The following is a 16358-nucleotide window of genomic DNA, read 5'->3' as shown; positions in this document are numbered from 1 at the left end:
GAAACCTATAGGAACTGAGATCTTTTTAACATTGATCAAAAGGATATTGCAAAATTATTGGATGCTAAACCTCCTACTTCTGCATCCATTTTCTCTTGCTCTGTTCTGTTTTCACAAATGATCTCTTACCACATAAAACCTATCCCTTCATCTATGCCTAGCATCTTATCCCCCCCCCCCCATCTCAGGAATCTTATTTTTTTTTGCTGCAAGAAAACCTCTATTGTTTCCATTTGGTCCAGGGCTTGGGAGAGGGCTCCAGGGTGGTTAAAAATCTTCTCTGTAGCTGCAGAGAGAGGCTCAGGCAGAAGTCCTGACACCAGGGAGAATGCCAAAGGGGCCCTTTAAGGGCCATTGAGCCCTCTAAGCTCCTAGTTGTGTTTGCAAGTGAGCCTTATAGAAGAGACATTCGCCCAGCCCAGCCTGGGGGCTGGCCACCCTGTGGAGGTGAGTTAAGTGGTTGACCATCTTCTTGATGAGTTTCACCTCTTCGTCTAGGAAGTCGTTCTCTGGGAAGTCACAGAGATGGGGGTCTGCAAGGGCAGAACCCAGGGCATGCAGATCCAAAAGGGCCTGATTCAGTTTCTCCTCCAGGATCATGGTGGCTTCCCTGGCAATGAAGGTTTTACCCCTCCTCATCCTGGGACAGCTTCCACATATCCTGGAAGAGGGCAGAGCCCCTGCACTTGTGCCTCGTGGTGGCCGACTCCAGGAATAAGCTGCCCATGCGTTCCAAAACCACATCGTTGGGTCAAAATAGAAGCTCAGAGAGAGAGAGGTAAATACGGGGGAGGCCACAGATGCGTGTTGACTGGACAGTTGACAGTGGCCTCCAACTTGGTGGAATAATTCTGGCAAATCCGGGGGTTGATGGTTGATTGGCAATAAGTCTATGCGTGTGCGTGCACGGGCACACACACGCACACACACGCACACAACGGTGTCTGCTGATCCTGGAGTTAAAGTGTGGCTGAGACCACGGCACAGCCGGAAGAGAGGTTGGAGGGTGCTTGGAGGTTGGAAGAAGGCGTGTCCCTGGGTCCCATCCAAAGACTTGAAGCAAGAGAGAGATCTGGGGGACCCCCAGGTTGTACTACCTTTTCTATCCCTTTATCTCTTTCTGGATCGACACCTTCTCCCTCCTGGATCCTTGCCATCAGCATTTACACAAACTCAAGAGCCTAGATCCTTGCTTTTTTCCCATGTGGTCAACATCACCTAGGAGTCTGCTACAAACTCGGAATCTTAAGCTCCACCCCAGCCTGCTGATTATCTGCAGTTTAGCAAAATCCCCAAGAGATCCGTGTGCACATCAGCATGCTCTAAACCACAACCAAGTTTCTCTGGTAAAAATGCGAATCCCATCTTATCTAATCTCCACCCAAAACACCCTGCTCCTGGACTCTCTTCTCTCCTACTCTCCTTCCCTTCCACAACTGCCGGTTTCCTAAAATGTGTTTGCCAAAGACCCTCTCTGGTGAACACCGGGCGGTCATTGGTCCCGCCTTTGTGACAGCACCTGACTCCCTTGCCCTGTGAATGTGCACTATGTGAGAGAACCCAAGCAGGTTCTGTGCTGTCAGCATAGAGCCCAACCTGGGGCTTGCTCTCACGAACCAGGAGATCACCACTTGACCTGACATCAAGAGTCGGGTGCTTAACCAACTGAGCCACCCAGGTGCCCCAGAAATGGCATTCTCGGAGCGTACCAGTCCTTCTCCAGTTTGTTCTCAGCGCTGCTCTGCACTCTTGATATTGCAAAGGGCTGACCCTGGAATGATAGTTCCCAGGCTGGTGGGCAGTGGTGGCAGATTGAGGGTGGGAGGGGAGGAGTGTCTCCATCGAGGCGACACCACTTTTGGGGTTCCGGTCCCGCTCCTGGACTCTCGTAACACCGCCTCCTGTCCTTGCTGATCTCTCTGCTGCCTGTCTGTTCTCTGGCTTTTTGATTTTTTTCAACACTTATATAACTAGTTTCCCACACCCGATATGGGCTATGCTTTCCTGAGTGGACCCTGACTGATACACGGAAGTATCAGAAAATGGGCATTGGGGCAAAACGTTTGAGAAACAGGCAAATTTTACTTGACTCGATAGGCAACCCTGAAGTCCAGGCACACCAGGACAAGTAACGGAGACCAGGAGGCAATGACAGCATATTTGTGTCACAAGCTCTTACCTAGTGTCCCTCCAATGGCACCTTCCTTGAAAGCTAGTGTCTTCCATCTAGAGGTTGTGGGGAAATTTTAGGTATAGGAAAAAGGGCAGGTTACGGAGGACAATCCACCTGCCTCCGCAAGAGTGACTCTGGTTGTAAGTCCCAGATAAGTCACTGTTTGTGTTAGTTGGCTGCGGTGGAGGTCAGAGGAGTTGTCCGGCAACAGAAACTTCATCTTGGGGCAGGCTGGCGACAACTGCCTTTGGCTGCGTGCATCACCTGTCTGGGTTGGGCCAGCTGCTGAGTTGTCACAGTTGGTGGTTGGGGCCTATTGTCAAGTGTCAATATTTTCACAGTCACCCCACATTGCTGAGCTACAGCTCGCCCTGGCATCCGCCCCGTGGCCCTGGAGGACAGGCAATTCTTTCAGACGTAATGGGGATAGATACAACAGAGACTTTTTCTCCCAAAGACTGTTCAACTAGGAGGCCAGTGGACTCTGAATAATGCCCTTTCAAAAGGGGAAGAATAGAATTCTAGAATCACACACTCCTGGGACAGTTAGAGATGGCTGTTTGCTGAGTATGATTTCTGCAAGAAGAGTCTGCAATGAAACGTAAGCCTCCAAGTCTGAAACAAATACAGTGTGTATATTCAGAATATTGCATGTTTGTATATGTATGTTCTCATCCTTAAGTGCCCCATGATCAAGGTGACAATTATACTGTGCCTGGGAATATAGACAGAGCTAAGGCTGAGGGTACAGGGCACACATAAGGACACTCATCACCAAGGTGATGTTCTTCTGGAGGTTGAACCAAGAACTGCCAGGTGTTTTGTGGGGTTTTTTTTAGTTTTGTTTTGTTTTTTTAAATGCTTATTTATTTCAGGGAGAGAGAGACGGAGACAGAGTGTGAGCTGGTGAGGGGCAGAGAGAGAGGGAGACACAGAAAATCAGAAGCAGGTTCCAGGCTCTGAGGTGTCAGCACTGAGCCCCATGTGGGGCTCGAACTCACAAACCATGAGATGATGACCTGAGCTGAAGTCGGAAGCTTAACTGACTGAGCCACCAGCCGCCCCCGAACTGCCATGCCAGTCTTTGGGCACACCCCTTGGGGGAGCCGCTGAACAGGTGCGTGGTCTGGGGTGAGAGCACTCTGTGGGAAGAAATGCCTCTTTACTTTTGGAAGCTAAAGACACAGCGTGGCCCGAAGGTGGGGGTGGGCAGAGCTTTTGGCTGAGACTAGAGGCCTCGAAACTTGCAGCTGTCTAGTTGCCTTCGTGGGTCATAATCACTGTCATTGGTTTGGGGTTTTTTTGTATTTTTTTTATGTGTCTTCTGAGGAGTATTTTGGAATACCTATGTATTTACAAATATATATGCACATCATGTTGAACCAGAGGAGATTACCATTTTGGGGGTTAAACATTTTTGAGAGAGAGAGAGAGAGAGAGAGACAGAGCATGAGCAGGGGAGGGGCAGAGGGAGACACAGAACCCGACACGAGGCTCGAACTCACACACCGTGAGATCATGACCTGAGCCGAAACCAAGAGTAGGACCCTTAACCGACTGAGCCACCCAGGTGCCCCTATGAATACAATTTTTAATCACACTAAAGGCAGCAGGCTGTGTACACTGTAGTGCATTTTGATTTTGCACTTCGCAAACAGACTCCATCAGAAAACAAGTATTTCAAGCATATCCATGTAATTACTGCCAACAGCAAAGACACAGTACTACCTGAAGGTACCCTAGGATCTCCACTCAAACTTCCTCTCCTTGTTGCAATGTCTTTCCCACACCCAAGACAAGTCTTCTTTGACTCAACATTACATAAGATTCATGTGATGACTCCCGAGCAGTGTACTGCACAATATTTCATTATATTATAGCATTTTTTGCCATGCAGTATTAAGGAAAAATTTTTACGTAGATTGATAAATTCAACGTTGTTTATTGCAATGGTTTCTGGGTTTGTATTATACTTAGAAAGGCCTTTACCACTCCAAGATTATAAAATAAACCCTCCCACATTTTCTTCTTGTGCTTTAATAATTTCATTTTTCAGGTTTGAGGAATGAGGCCAACTTTTTTTTTTTTTTTTGCTTCAGGTGCTGACTTATTGGGGGCGACTGAGTGGCTCAGTGGGTTAAGCATCTGATTCTCGATTTCAGCTTCAGGTCATGGTCTCATGGTTTGTGAGATCGAGACCCACGTCTGGCTCAGTGCTGATGGTGCAGAGCCTGCTAGGGATTCTCTCTCTCCCTCTTTCTCTGTCCCTCCCTTGAATTCTGCGTGTGTGTGTGTGTCTCAAAATAAATAAACCTAAAAAAAGACACCGACAAAATGCTTCTTTAATCCTCATAGGAAATTTATGGTGGCTATACGTACACGTCTTCATTTTGCAGATGCAAAAACTAAAACAGAGAAGTGAAGTAACTTGCCCCCATCACAGAATAATAAGTGGCAGAACCGGGATTTGAACCCAGTCAGTTGAGTTTAATGCCTGTGTGCTCATCCGTTAATCTACTCAGCCTTCCCACGTGGGAGGAACCTACCAACACAGTATCTTGACTATGGGGCAAGGGCTCTCCCTCTTTTCACTGTAACACAAACACAGCCTGCAAATGTTTTCAAGAGTGACTTTGTTTACTCAAGAGCCTGATTATCAAGCAGCTACTTAGGAGCAAAGAACTTGACACTTCTCACCTTTATTCCCTCCACCCTTCTCTTTGTTACCAAGAGGCCTCATTCTTCAAATTGGATTTTTTTTCTCAGCCCGGTGTTGGGTTTTCCATTCAAAAGATGCTTCTTCTTACATTGTTGCCATCAGCTGTGTAAACTGTTCTAGGACATGTCGCCCAAAAGGTCGTAAAATTGTTGAAGATTAAATTGAACTGCTTTGAAAAATTGAGCAGGGTGTGTCTCAGAGAAGAGAAGGAAGTGTTAAACATAGGACGGCGGGAGACCAGGACAAAGGGCAAGAAGGCCTGAGGTCACTTTCCAGTTCTGTCACCGAGATCATATGACTTTAGGAGAGTAACTTGTGCTTTTCTTTGTGTCTCTTTGTGTGACAGTGTAACCCTTCACTTTTCCCCAGTTTACTTCCTTTCTGTCTACATAGGAATTAAATTAAAAACAAGGGTACCCCCCCCCTCAAAAAAAAGTTATTTGAAAAAAAGACCAGAGGTGGAAAAGTAGGCTAAAGTCCTGGGAGAGTCCTAGTCCAAGTTCAGACAAAGCTATGGAGACCTTTCTTTCCTGGGAGGCTTTCCAAGTGTTTTGTAACTGTAATTTACATAGATATACAATGTTCTTTTGCAGATGTAAATAGTAAAAACGAAACGTGTTTCCAAGTGTTCTCAAGAAGCGTATTACAACAGTGTAATGAGGGGGCGCCTGGGTGGCTCCGTGGGTTAGGTGGCTGACTCTTGATTTCAGCTCAGGTCATGATCCCAGGGCCATGGGACCAAGCCCCTGCTTGGGATTTTCTCTCTCTTCCTCTCTCTCTGCCCCTCCCCTCCTTGTTCTCACTCTCTCTCAATAAGTAAAGAAACATTTAAAACAAACAAACAAAAGACAGTGTAATGAAATATTGCAATCTGCTCAGATCTGTTTCTTGCCACAGCCAAACGGTGTGAATGTACATACACATATACTTATACATATGTATCCCCTGCTCCATACAGATCTGGTATGTGGAGAACAACATCACTTTCACATTTGAGGATAGTGCTCTGAATGTACCAAATAAAATATTTCTTGGGGCGCCTAGGTGCTCGGTCGGTTAAGTGACTCTTGATTTCTGCTTAAGTCATGATCTCATGGTTCATGGGACTGAGCCCTGACATCCCCCTCTCTCTGCCCCTCTCCCCCCAACTCTCAAAATGAATAAATAAGGTTTTAAAAAATAATAAAATAAAATATTTCGTTTCTTACAACTGAGAAAATTTATTTTAGTGAGCTTTAGAGCCATGAGAGCTCTGGGTTCAAATGCTGCCTCTACTGTGTCCGGGCTGTGTTACTTTGGGTGAGATTCTTGACCTCTCTGAGCCTTAGGTTTTTTATTTAAAAATTTTTTTTAATTATTATTTTGAGAGAGAGAGAGCAAGCAGGGGAGAGTGGCAGAGGGAGAGATTCTTAAGCAGGCTCCATGGGACTGGATCCCATGATCCCAGGATCATGACCTGAGCTGAAACCAAGAGTCAGACACTCAACTGACTGAGCCGCCCAGCTGCCCTTAATTTTTATTTTAAAGGTTTCATGTAGCGAAGTTCAGCGTTTGGAGTATATAGGTTTTTGGGGTCTTTGAGGAGCGTGCAAAGCTGTGTATCGACTGCCATAGTTATGATAAGGACTCTTTCATCATCCCATAGATTCCCTCATGATGCCCTTTTACTTTTTTTTTAATTTTTTTTAACGTTTATTTATTTTTGAGACAGAGAGAGACAGAGCATGAACGGGGGAGGGTCAGAGAGAGGGAGACACAGAATCGGAAACAGGTTCCAGGCTCCGAGCTGTCAGCACAAAGCCCGACGCAGGGCTCGAACTCACGGACCTCGAGATCATGACCTGAGCCGAAGTCGACCACCCAACCGACTGAGCCACCCAGGCGCCCCTCATGATGCCCTTTTAACGCCTCCCTTTCCCCACTACCACCCCTCCCCCTTCTCAACTCCGAGCAAATACCGATCTGTTCTCTTTCCCTATAGTTTTGTTTTTCCAGAATGTCATATAAACGGAATCATATATACGTATGGCATCTTTGGAGTCTGACTTCTTCCACTTAGCAAAACTTACCTGAGGTCCATTCAGGTCGTTGTGGGTACCAATAATTGGTTTTTTTTATATGTCAGGGTACTATTCCACGGTATGGGTGTGCCACAATTTGTTTACCCATTCACTGGCTGAGAAGCATCTGGGTTTTGATAATTTGTGTCTTCGAGGAATATGTCCATTTTTTCTACATTGTTGAATTTGTTGGCCTAAGCTTGTCTGTGATATTCCCTCATACAATCTGTAGAATTTAATTCCTGATATTGATAACTAGTGTTTTTCCTTCTCTGAATGAATCTTACTAGGGGCTCATCACTTTTATTCATCTTCTCTAGGAACCAAATTTTAGCTTTGTTGGCTTCTCTCTGTTGTTTCTCTGTTTTCTATTTCACTGATTTTTCTTCTCTCTTATCTTTATTGTGTGATGCCTTCTACTTACTTTGGCCTTAGTTTTCTCGTCTTTTTTCTAACTTCTTAAGGCAAAGTCTTAGATAATTGATTTTCAAGGGTTTTCTTTTCTTTTTTTAATGTTTGTCTATTTATTTTGAGAGAAAGAGAGCGTGCAGGGGAGGGGCAGAGAGAGAGGGAGAGAGAGAATCCTAAGCGGGCCTCATTCGGTCAGTGCAGACCCCACCGTGGGGCTCAGCCCCACAAGCGTGAGATCATGACCTGAGCCAAAGTCAAGAGTCGGATGCTTACCTGACGGAGCCACCCAGGCGTCCCAACGTTTTTCTTTTCTAATATAGACATGCGATACTATAAGTTTCCTTTTAAGCACTGTTTTAGCTGCACCTCACAAATTTAGAAACGTTCTATTTTTGTTTCCGTTCGTTTGAAACATTTTCTGATGTTCCTTGTGCTTTGTTCTTTGACCCATCACTCATTTGGAAGTCAGCTGCCTAATTTCAAAACATTTGGGGGATTTTCTAGATTTGTTTTTGTTATTGATTTCTAATTTAACTCCTTTGTGGTCGGGGAGTATGCTATGTGATAGTCATCCTTTGAAATTTATCGAGACTTGTATTATGAATTAGCATATGGTCTATCTTGGTGAACGTGCCGTTCCACGTGTACCCGAAAAGAGTACAGCTGTTGGTTGTCGTTTTCCAAAAAGATCAATTAGGCAAAGTTAGCTGACCCAAATCCTCTGTATCCTTACCTACTTTTTTTGTCTACTTGTTTTATCAAGGACTAAGAGAGGTATCTTAAAATCTCTAACTATAGTTGGAGATTTAAAAGTTTGTCCCTTCAAGGGTGCCTGGATGGCTCGGTTGGTTGAGTGTCCAACTCTTGGTTTCAGCTTAGGTCATGATCTCATGGTTGGTGAGTTTGAGACCTGCCTCGGGTTTTCTGCTGTCAGCACAGAGCCGGCTTCAGGTCCTCTGTCTCCCTTTCTCTGCCCCTCCCCCACGTGGTGTGTGTGTGTGCGCGTGTGTTCTTTCTCTTTCTTTCTCTCTCTCTCAAAAATAAATTAAAAAAATTCGTCCTTTCATTTCAGTTAGTTTTTGCTTCATTTTTAAAAAATGTTTCTTTATTTTGAGAGAGAGCATATGTGCGAGCAGGGGAGGGGTGGAGAGAAAGAGAGAGAAAGAGAGAGAGAGAGAGAGGGAGAGAGAATCATAACCGGGCTTCATTCTGTCAGTGCAGAGCCCAATGTGGGGCTTGATCTCATGAACCCGTGAGATCATGACCTGAGCCCAAACCGAGAGTCAGACACTTAACCATCTGAGCCACCCAGGTGTCCCTCCAGCTTCATGATTTTAAAACTATGTTACTGTGTAGATGCACATTTAGGATTATGTCTTCTTGATGAGTTGAACTTTTTGTTATTTTGAAATGCTCTTTTTTTTTTTTTGGTAATACTCCTTGTCCTGAAGTCTACTTTATCTGGTATTAATATAGTCATACCAGTTTTCCTCCAGTTCAGGTTTGCACAGTATCCTGGATTCCCTAGTGCGTTGTTCAGATGTGCTGTCGGAACTGAGGCATTTATTTCCCCAGCAGCTAATAGTGTGGCTACAGGTGGCTCACACCTGTCTGAATTGTCCTTCTCTTTCCCCTCTAACAACTTCTAACAAATCTCTTGTAAACAAATCTCAGAGTCTGTTACAAGGGGAACTTTGTATATAGTATATTCTTTTCCATGTTTTTATTATTAGCTTACCCGTGTCTGTATCTTGAAATTGCATCTCTTAAAAACAGCATAGAGTCGGATCTTGCTTTTCTATTCATCATGACCATCTCTGCCTTTTCATCAAGGTGTTTAATCGATTTATGTTTAGTGTAATTTTGATATGATTGGGTTTAAGTCTGTCGTCTTGCTCCTTGTTTTGTATTTGTCACATTAAATTTTTTTTTTTTTAACGTTTATTTATTTTTGGGACAGAGAGAGACAGAGCATGAACGGGGGAGGGGCAGAGTGAGAGGGAGACACAGAATCGGAAACAGGCTCCAGGCTCCGAGCCATCAGCCCAGAGCCTGACGCGGGGCTCGAACTCACGGACCGCGAGATCGTGACGTGGCTGAAGTCGGACGCTTAACCGACTGCGCCACCCAGGCGCCCCTGTATTTGTCACATTAGATCTTTGTTCCCTTTTCTTTTCATTGATTCCTTTCTTTTTACTTTATTTTATTATTATTTTTAATTTTTTTTAATGTTCATTTATTATTGAAAGAGAGAGAGCATAAGCAGGGTAGGAGCAAAGGGTGAGGGAGGCACAGAATCCGAAGCAGACTCCAGGCTCTGAGCTGTCAGCACAGAGCCCGACGTGGGGCTCGAACTCACAAACCGCGAGATCATGACCTGAGCCGCAGTTGGACGCCCAACCAACTGAGCCACCCAGGTGCCCCGCTTCCTTTCTTTTAAAAAAAAAATTTTAATGTTTATTTTTTTGAGACAGGGAGAGAGAGAGAGAGAGAGAGAGAGCATGAGTGGGGGAGGGGCACAGTGAGAGGGAGACACAGAATCCAAAGCAGGCTCCAGGCTCCCAGCTGTCAACGCAGAGCCTGATGGGGGGCTCAAACTCATGAACCATGAGATCATGACCTGAGCCAAAGTCGGACGCTTAATGGACTGAGCCACCCAGGCACCCCTGCTTCCTTCTTTTTGATTACGAGAGTTTTTAGGATTGCATTTTAGGGGGCTACTGGCTGGCTCAGTGAGAAGAGTGTGTGACTCTTGATCACAGTGTCATGAGTTCAAATCCCATTTGGGGGGTGGAGATCGCTTAAATACATTTTAAAAAAACTTAAAAGAGGGGCGCCTGGGTGGCTCAATCAGTTAAGCACCGGACCTCAGCTCAGGTCATGATCACACAGTTTGTGGGTTCAAGCCCCATGTCCGGCTCTGTGCTGACAGCTCGGAGCCTGGAGCCCGCTTCGGATTCTGTGTCTCCCTCTCTCTCTGCCCCTCCCTGGCTTACACTCTGCCTCTGTCTCTTTCTCTCAAAAATAAACATTAAAGAAATTTTTTTTAAATGTTATACCACTTCACATATAATGTAAGAACCTTATGACAGTATGCTTCCATTTAACTATGTGTTGTCCTTTGTGCTGTTTTCATAGATTTTACTTCTTTGTATGTTGAAAACCCCAGAATATAGGGTCATTATTTTTGTTTTAAACAATTTGACTTTAAAGAAATTAAGAAAGGATAAAAACTAGTCTTTCATATTTTTCTACATATTTATTATTTTCGGAGCTCTCCCTTCCCTCTTATATATCCATCTGGTATCATTTCTTGAGCACTTCTTTTTAATCTTTTTAAAACATTTATTCATTTTTCAGAGATGGAGAGAGACAGAGCACGAGCAGGGGAGGGTCAGAGAGAGAGGAAGACACAGAATCCGAAACAGGCTCCAGGCTCTGAGCTGTCCGCACAGAGCCCGACGCGGGGCTCGAACCCACGAACTGCCAGATCATGACCTGAGCGAAGTTGGATGCTCAACCGACTGAGCCACCCAGGCGCCCCTTGAGCACCTCTTATAGTACAAGTTTGCTGGTAAAAAAGTATTTCAGCTTTCCTTTTTCTGAAAATGTCTTTGTTTGGCTTTCACTATAGATGAATACTTCTCAGCATTTTTTGGTTTGTTTCAGCATTTTAAAGATGCTGTTCCGTGCAGTCATCACTTTTGTTTTTCTGTATATAACATGTCTTTTTTTCTTTGGCTGCTTTTTAAGATCTTCCGTGCTGTGGGGAAGAGTAAACTAGCATACTTTCAATTCTCAAGGGAGACTTTGAGGAGGACAGGTGTGGAGGGCCACAGTCTACCATGGAATCTACTCCTGGGAACTCAGTTTCCTTCCCATGTGGCATTACTGTAGCCTGAATAGCTCAGAGTATGATAAATGTAAAATTAAGAAATACTGAGTCTCCGGGGCGCCTGGCTGGCTCCGTCGGTTAAGTGTCCGACTGATCTCACGGTCTGTGAGTTCAAGCCTGGAGTCGGGCTCTGTGCTGACAGCTCGGAGCCTGGAACCTTCTTCGGATTCTGTGTCTCTCCATCTCTCGGCCCCTTCCCTGCTCATGCTCTGTGTCTCTCTGTCTCTCAATAATAAATAAACGTTAACAAAATTTTAATAGTAATAAAAAAAAGAAATACTGAGTCTCCAAGATTTCCTGGATGGAGAAGGAGCATGGGCCAACTTCTGTGGTTAAAGGTAAGAGTTTTCGTAAAGGTTGGTAGAAGCTAGAAGAGAATGCACCTGCTGAGGGGCGCTTATGGATAGAGACAGGGAATAAGATGAAGGTCTGGAAATGGATAATTTAAAGGTATATCCTCAGGGCGCCTGGGTGGCTCAGTCAGTTGAGCTGTCGACCTCGGTCATGATCTCACAGTTCGGTTCATGATCTCATAGTTCGGTTCATGGGTTCGAGCCCCGCGTCAGGTCCTGCACTGACAGCTCAGAGCCTGGAGCCTGCTTCAGATTCTGTGTCTCCCTGTATCTCGACCCCTCCCCTACTTGTGCTCTCTCTCTCTCTCTCAAAAATAAATAAACATAAAAAAATTTTAAGTTATATCCTTAATAGGATTAAGAATCTTGTAAGATATAATATATGTAACATATATCATATTAAGGGCATAACTTTTTTTAAACTTTTCTTTCTTTCTTTCTTTCTTTCTTTCTTTCTTTCTTTCTTTCCTTTCTTTCTTTTTAAGTAATCTCCACACTCAACATGGGGCTGGAATTCACGACCCTGAGATCAGAGTCACATACTCTTCCAACTGAGCCAACCAGGCACTCCAAAGATATAACTTCTGATGAGTTTTTTCCTTCAATTATGGGAAAAGTTGTATTTAGCATATAATTGCTTTTTAATATAGTTGACACAATGTTACATTAATCTTAGGTGGACCACTTAGTGATTTGACAGATTTATACATTTTGTTAGGTTCAGCACTAGTTGCCATCCGTTCCATTACATTGTTGTTACAGTACATTGACTGGATTCCTTATGCTGTGCCTTTTATTCCCATGACTTACTCATTCCTGGGAATGCCTGTATCTCCCACTTCCCTTGTTTATTTTGCCCAACTCCCCAACCCTGATTTAACATATAGTTTTAATTTCTTCCTTTAATATGGCATAATTCCTTTAGTGTTTTCCAGTCTGCTAATAAATTTGATGAGTCCGCATGTCTTGAGCAGGGCTGTAACGGAAGGAAATGAGAGTGGGTCCATTAGGTCATTCGGTATAGCCCCCAAATGCAACTTGCTTTTCTACTTCCTGCCGATTCTCATCCTGCAAAGTCCCTTAGAGGTACAGCATCAAGGTACCCAGGGAGATGACGGTCACGAGTTCCAGACTGAGAACAATAACCAATGAAGAGTTGGTTCCACCATTCCCCAAGGTGGAATGGGATTTAGTAGAGACTTTAGGAAGAACACATACCTTGGAAGATCAAGGAACACTCCATGTCCCTAAATTTACTTAGAGGGAGTTGTCCCTCAGGGGAAAAGGAAACGCTAATACCTGGGTTACACAAATTTTATAATATAATCTGAAAGATCTATAATAACATGTATACTTGTGACTGAATTTTAACTTTGCTTACAATTAAATAAATGGAAATTAACAGTAAAATACCATTTGTCATCTTTTTATTGTCAAAACATTTTAAAAAAATACGTTGGTAGAGGGGAGCCTGGGTGGCTCAGTCGGTTAAGCATCTGACTTCGGCTCAGGTCATAATCTCACGGTTTGTGAGTTCGAGCCCTGCGTCGGGCTCTGTGCGGACAGCTCGGAGCCTGGAGCCTGCTTCGGATTCTGTGTCTCCCTCTCTCTCTGCCCCTCCCCTGCTCATGCTCTGGCTCTCTCTGTCTCAAAAAGAAATAAAACATTAAAAAAATATGTTGGTAGAAACATAAATTAGGATTCACTGTGGAGATCAAGTTGGCATTAACCATACATAATGAATGGATACTTCAATTACATTTCCAAAAATCCACTATTTTCCACAAAAACATACACACAAGTGCACATATTTGTAAAATTGTTCACTTTAATATCGTCTTTTTAATAGCAAAAAGTGGAGAGAAGCAAAATGTTCATTAATACATGGGCATCAATACATTAATCATAAATTATACTTCATCCATTGTATAAAATACTATGTAGATATTAAGGAAACTGAAATACAGGCACTGATTAGAAATGATATTCGTAGCATGTTAATTGAGAAAGGCATGATGTAGAATATGTATGATCTGTTTCTGTAAAACTACAAATATATACAGATAATTACATGTACACATAAATACATGTTTTCACAAATACAGAAACAAAACGGAAGGAGTACAAACTAAATTATGAATAGGAGTTATTTGGGGGATAAGATTATACAAATTGATGCTTGAACAATGCAGGGGTCAGGGGTACCAACCTCATGCACTGTCGAAAAACCTGTAACTTTTGTCTCTTCCAAAATGTGAGCGCTTATGACAAAAGCCTTATGATGACGACAAATACTGTTGACCAAAAGCCTTATCGATAACACAGTCAACGAACACATATTTTGTATATTATATGTATTATATCCTGCATTCTTATAATAAAGCAAGCTAGAGAAAAGGTGTTATTAAGAAAATTGTAAGGAAAATACGTTTACACTGCTCTACTGTAGTTATTGAAAAAAAATCCATGTATAACTAGACCTGTTCAGTTCAAATCTGTGTCGTTCAACCGTACTTTTGTTTTTGTTACATGTGTAACACACATGTATTAACACATGTGTTACATGTGTTAACAGTATGTAAGACTGAGGTTGTTCAGACGGTAGGATGATTAACCCCATCGATGTGTGTGTAGGTAAGGGGTTTAGTGGCGGTGTTAGGAAATACTTGAAAGGGATGAGAACATGTAGGCAGGATTATCACGGATAGATGAGAAAGGTGGAAAAGAAGAAAAGTACGAAGTCGTGGAGGAAATAAGCATACGGAATTCATTAAGATTTTCTTAATGTATGTATAGCTACTACGTACAGCTTGGGGACTAAAAAAAGAAAGGCAAGGAAGTACAGAAGCTGATGTGGGGGTGCCTCGGTGACTCCGTTGGTTAAGTCTCTCACTCCTGATGTTGTCTCAGGTCATGATCTCATGGTTTGTGGGCTCAAGCCCCATGTCGGGTTCTGTGCTGACAGTTTGGAACCTGCTTAAGAGTCTCTCTGTCCCTCCCCACCTCAAAAAAACATTTTTTTTTTCTTGTTTAAAAAGCCAGATGTGCAAGAGAACCCCAAGTTAATTTGAAATTCCTAGAGGTTTTAAGTGTGAAGTATGGAGAGGGTGCAGCTGGAGGGAAAGCTGGACCCAGGCCGCCAAGGGTTTCTCGTACTGCCTGAGAATTTGAATAGTGTTTTGCGGGACTGGAACACCACTGATGGGGTTTCGGCAGGAGAGTAACTTCAGCTACGTAGAAGATATATCGGAGAGCAGCCAGTCTGGAAACTGGGAGATCATTTAAGTGGTGGAATGCAACGGAAACCGAAACTAACTAGTGGCAGGGTGAATAGGAAAGAGAACGGATTTGAGAAGTGTTTCAGAGTAAAAGACACAGGGCTTGGGGGTTCTCCAGATCTGGGTGGAGAACGAGAGGCACGTTTTGACTCACTTCCGCGCTTTTCACTTGGGGAACTGGGCAGATGGCGGTGACACCCGCCAAGGCATAAAATACAGGCGGCAAGACAAGCTTGTGAGGAGGAGAAAATGCAGGAGGGTGAGAGGAAACACAGAGGGGCAAGTCTGATGGTGACGGGAGGGGTGCAACAGCGGATGGTTCCAATTTCAGACGTGTTGAATCGAGGTGACCGCGCGCCGTTAAGAAAAGTTGTCCCATAGGCAGCTGGGTGTATTCTACATAATTCTGTAGGAATGTAGTGGCAGGCCCTGGACCAGGCACAAGCCGAGTTGTATGACAGCCACGGTTTTTGCCTTTCCAAACCTGACAGCCTGATGAAGATGCTATAACCTGGGGCTCACGGGAGAGGTCTGGACTAGAGCTCTCGACATACAGAGGCAGAGTATTAGAAGTAAAAAGAGAATGAAACTCCTAGAACTTCTAAGTATCGTTTACTATGAGCTATACTCTATGCACTTCAAGCTTGACGACATACCCATGAAATGTTAAAAGGTTACAGATGAGGAAAATGAGGGGCAGGGCGTTGAGACTCAGAGGTCACAATCTGGCCTTTGGGCTGAATTTTATTCTAAGAGCTGTTGTGCTGCAGGGATTTAAAATTGCCTCTAGATGGGCTTGCGCTATCTAGTTTGTTACTTTCCCTCATTCTCCGTTGTCTTATATACCACATGGGTGTCACTCGTGACCTTTCTGCTCCCTTCAGGAGTCTGACCTTGTACTATGCGTCCAAAGGTCACGGTGATACAACTTTCTTGGTAAATATATAGGTGTTCACTATGGGATAAGAGAGGACTTAGCCCAGCTGTCAATGCAGTGCTCACACTAGACCGTGCTCTGGCCCTCCCACATTTAGGGATCGTGCTATGGGATCTCACGGAAGAACTTGTTAGTAAATAAAATGAGCTAAAATGTGAATATCGGCGTATATCCTCCCAGGTTCTGAAGCAATCTGGTATAGCATGCTGCCGAGATGTATTTGAGAGTTCACAGCCGGTCTAAGTTCCGGGTGTTGGAAGAATTAGGCACATACACATTAAACTCTTTTAGGATGATTGCAGATACTAGGGGTGAACTTGGACCCTTTAAAAATTTGTGCATTCTACCGGCTGTGAATTCTTTAAAAAAAAATTTTTTTTTTAATGTTTATTCTTTATTTTTGAGAGAGAGAGAGAGAGAGTGTGTGTGTGTGAGCAGGGGAGGGGCAGAGAGAGAGGGAGACACAGAATCCGAGGCAGCTCCAGGCTCGGAGCTGTCAGCACAGAGCTCCACACGGGACTCGAACTCACGA

At 44.0% G+C, this 16358-nt stretch overlaps 1 pseudogene; it reads right to left on the bottom strand.

Annotated features, from left to right (window-relative positions):
• Positions 1 to 363: 363 nt before the first annotated feature.
• LOC122491052 lies at positions 364 to 6972 on the bottom strand (annotated as a pseudogene).
• Positions 6973 to 16358: the final 9386 nt, after the last annotated feature.

The sequence above is a fragment of the Prionailurus bengalensis genome, chromosome C2 (genome assembly GCF_016509475.1).
Source record: "Prionailurus bengalensis isolate Pbe53 chromosome C2, Fcat_Pben_1.1_paternal_pri, whole genome shotgun sequence".
NCBI classification, from domain to species: Eukaryota; Metazoa; Chordata; class Mammalia; order Carnivora; family Felidae; genus Prionailurus; species Prionailurus bengalensis.
The sequence above is the reverse complement of the archived record's forward strand: the minus strand, read 5'-3'. Positions and strand labels throughout refer to the sequence as shown.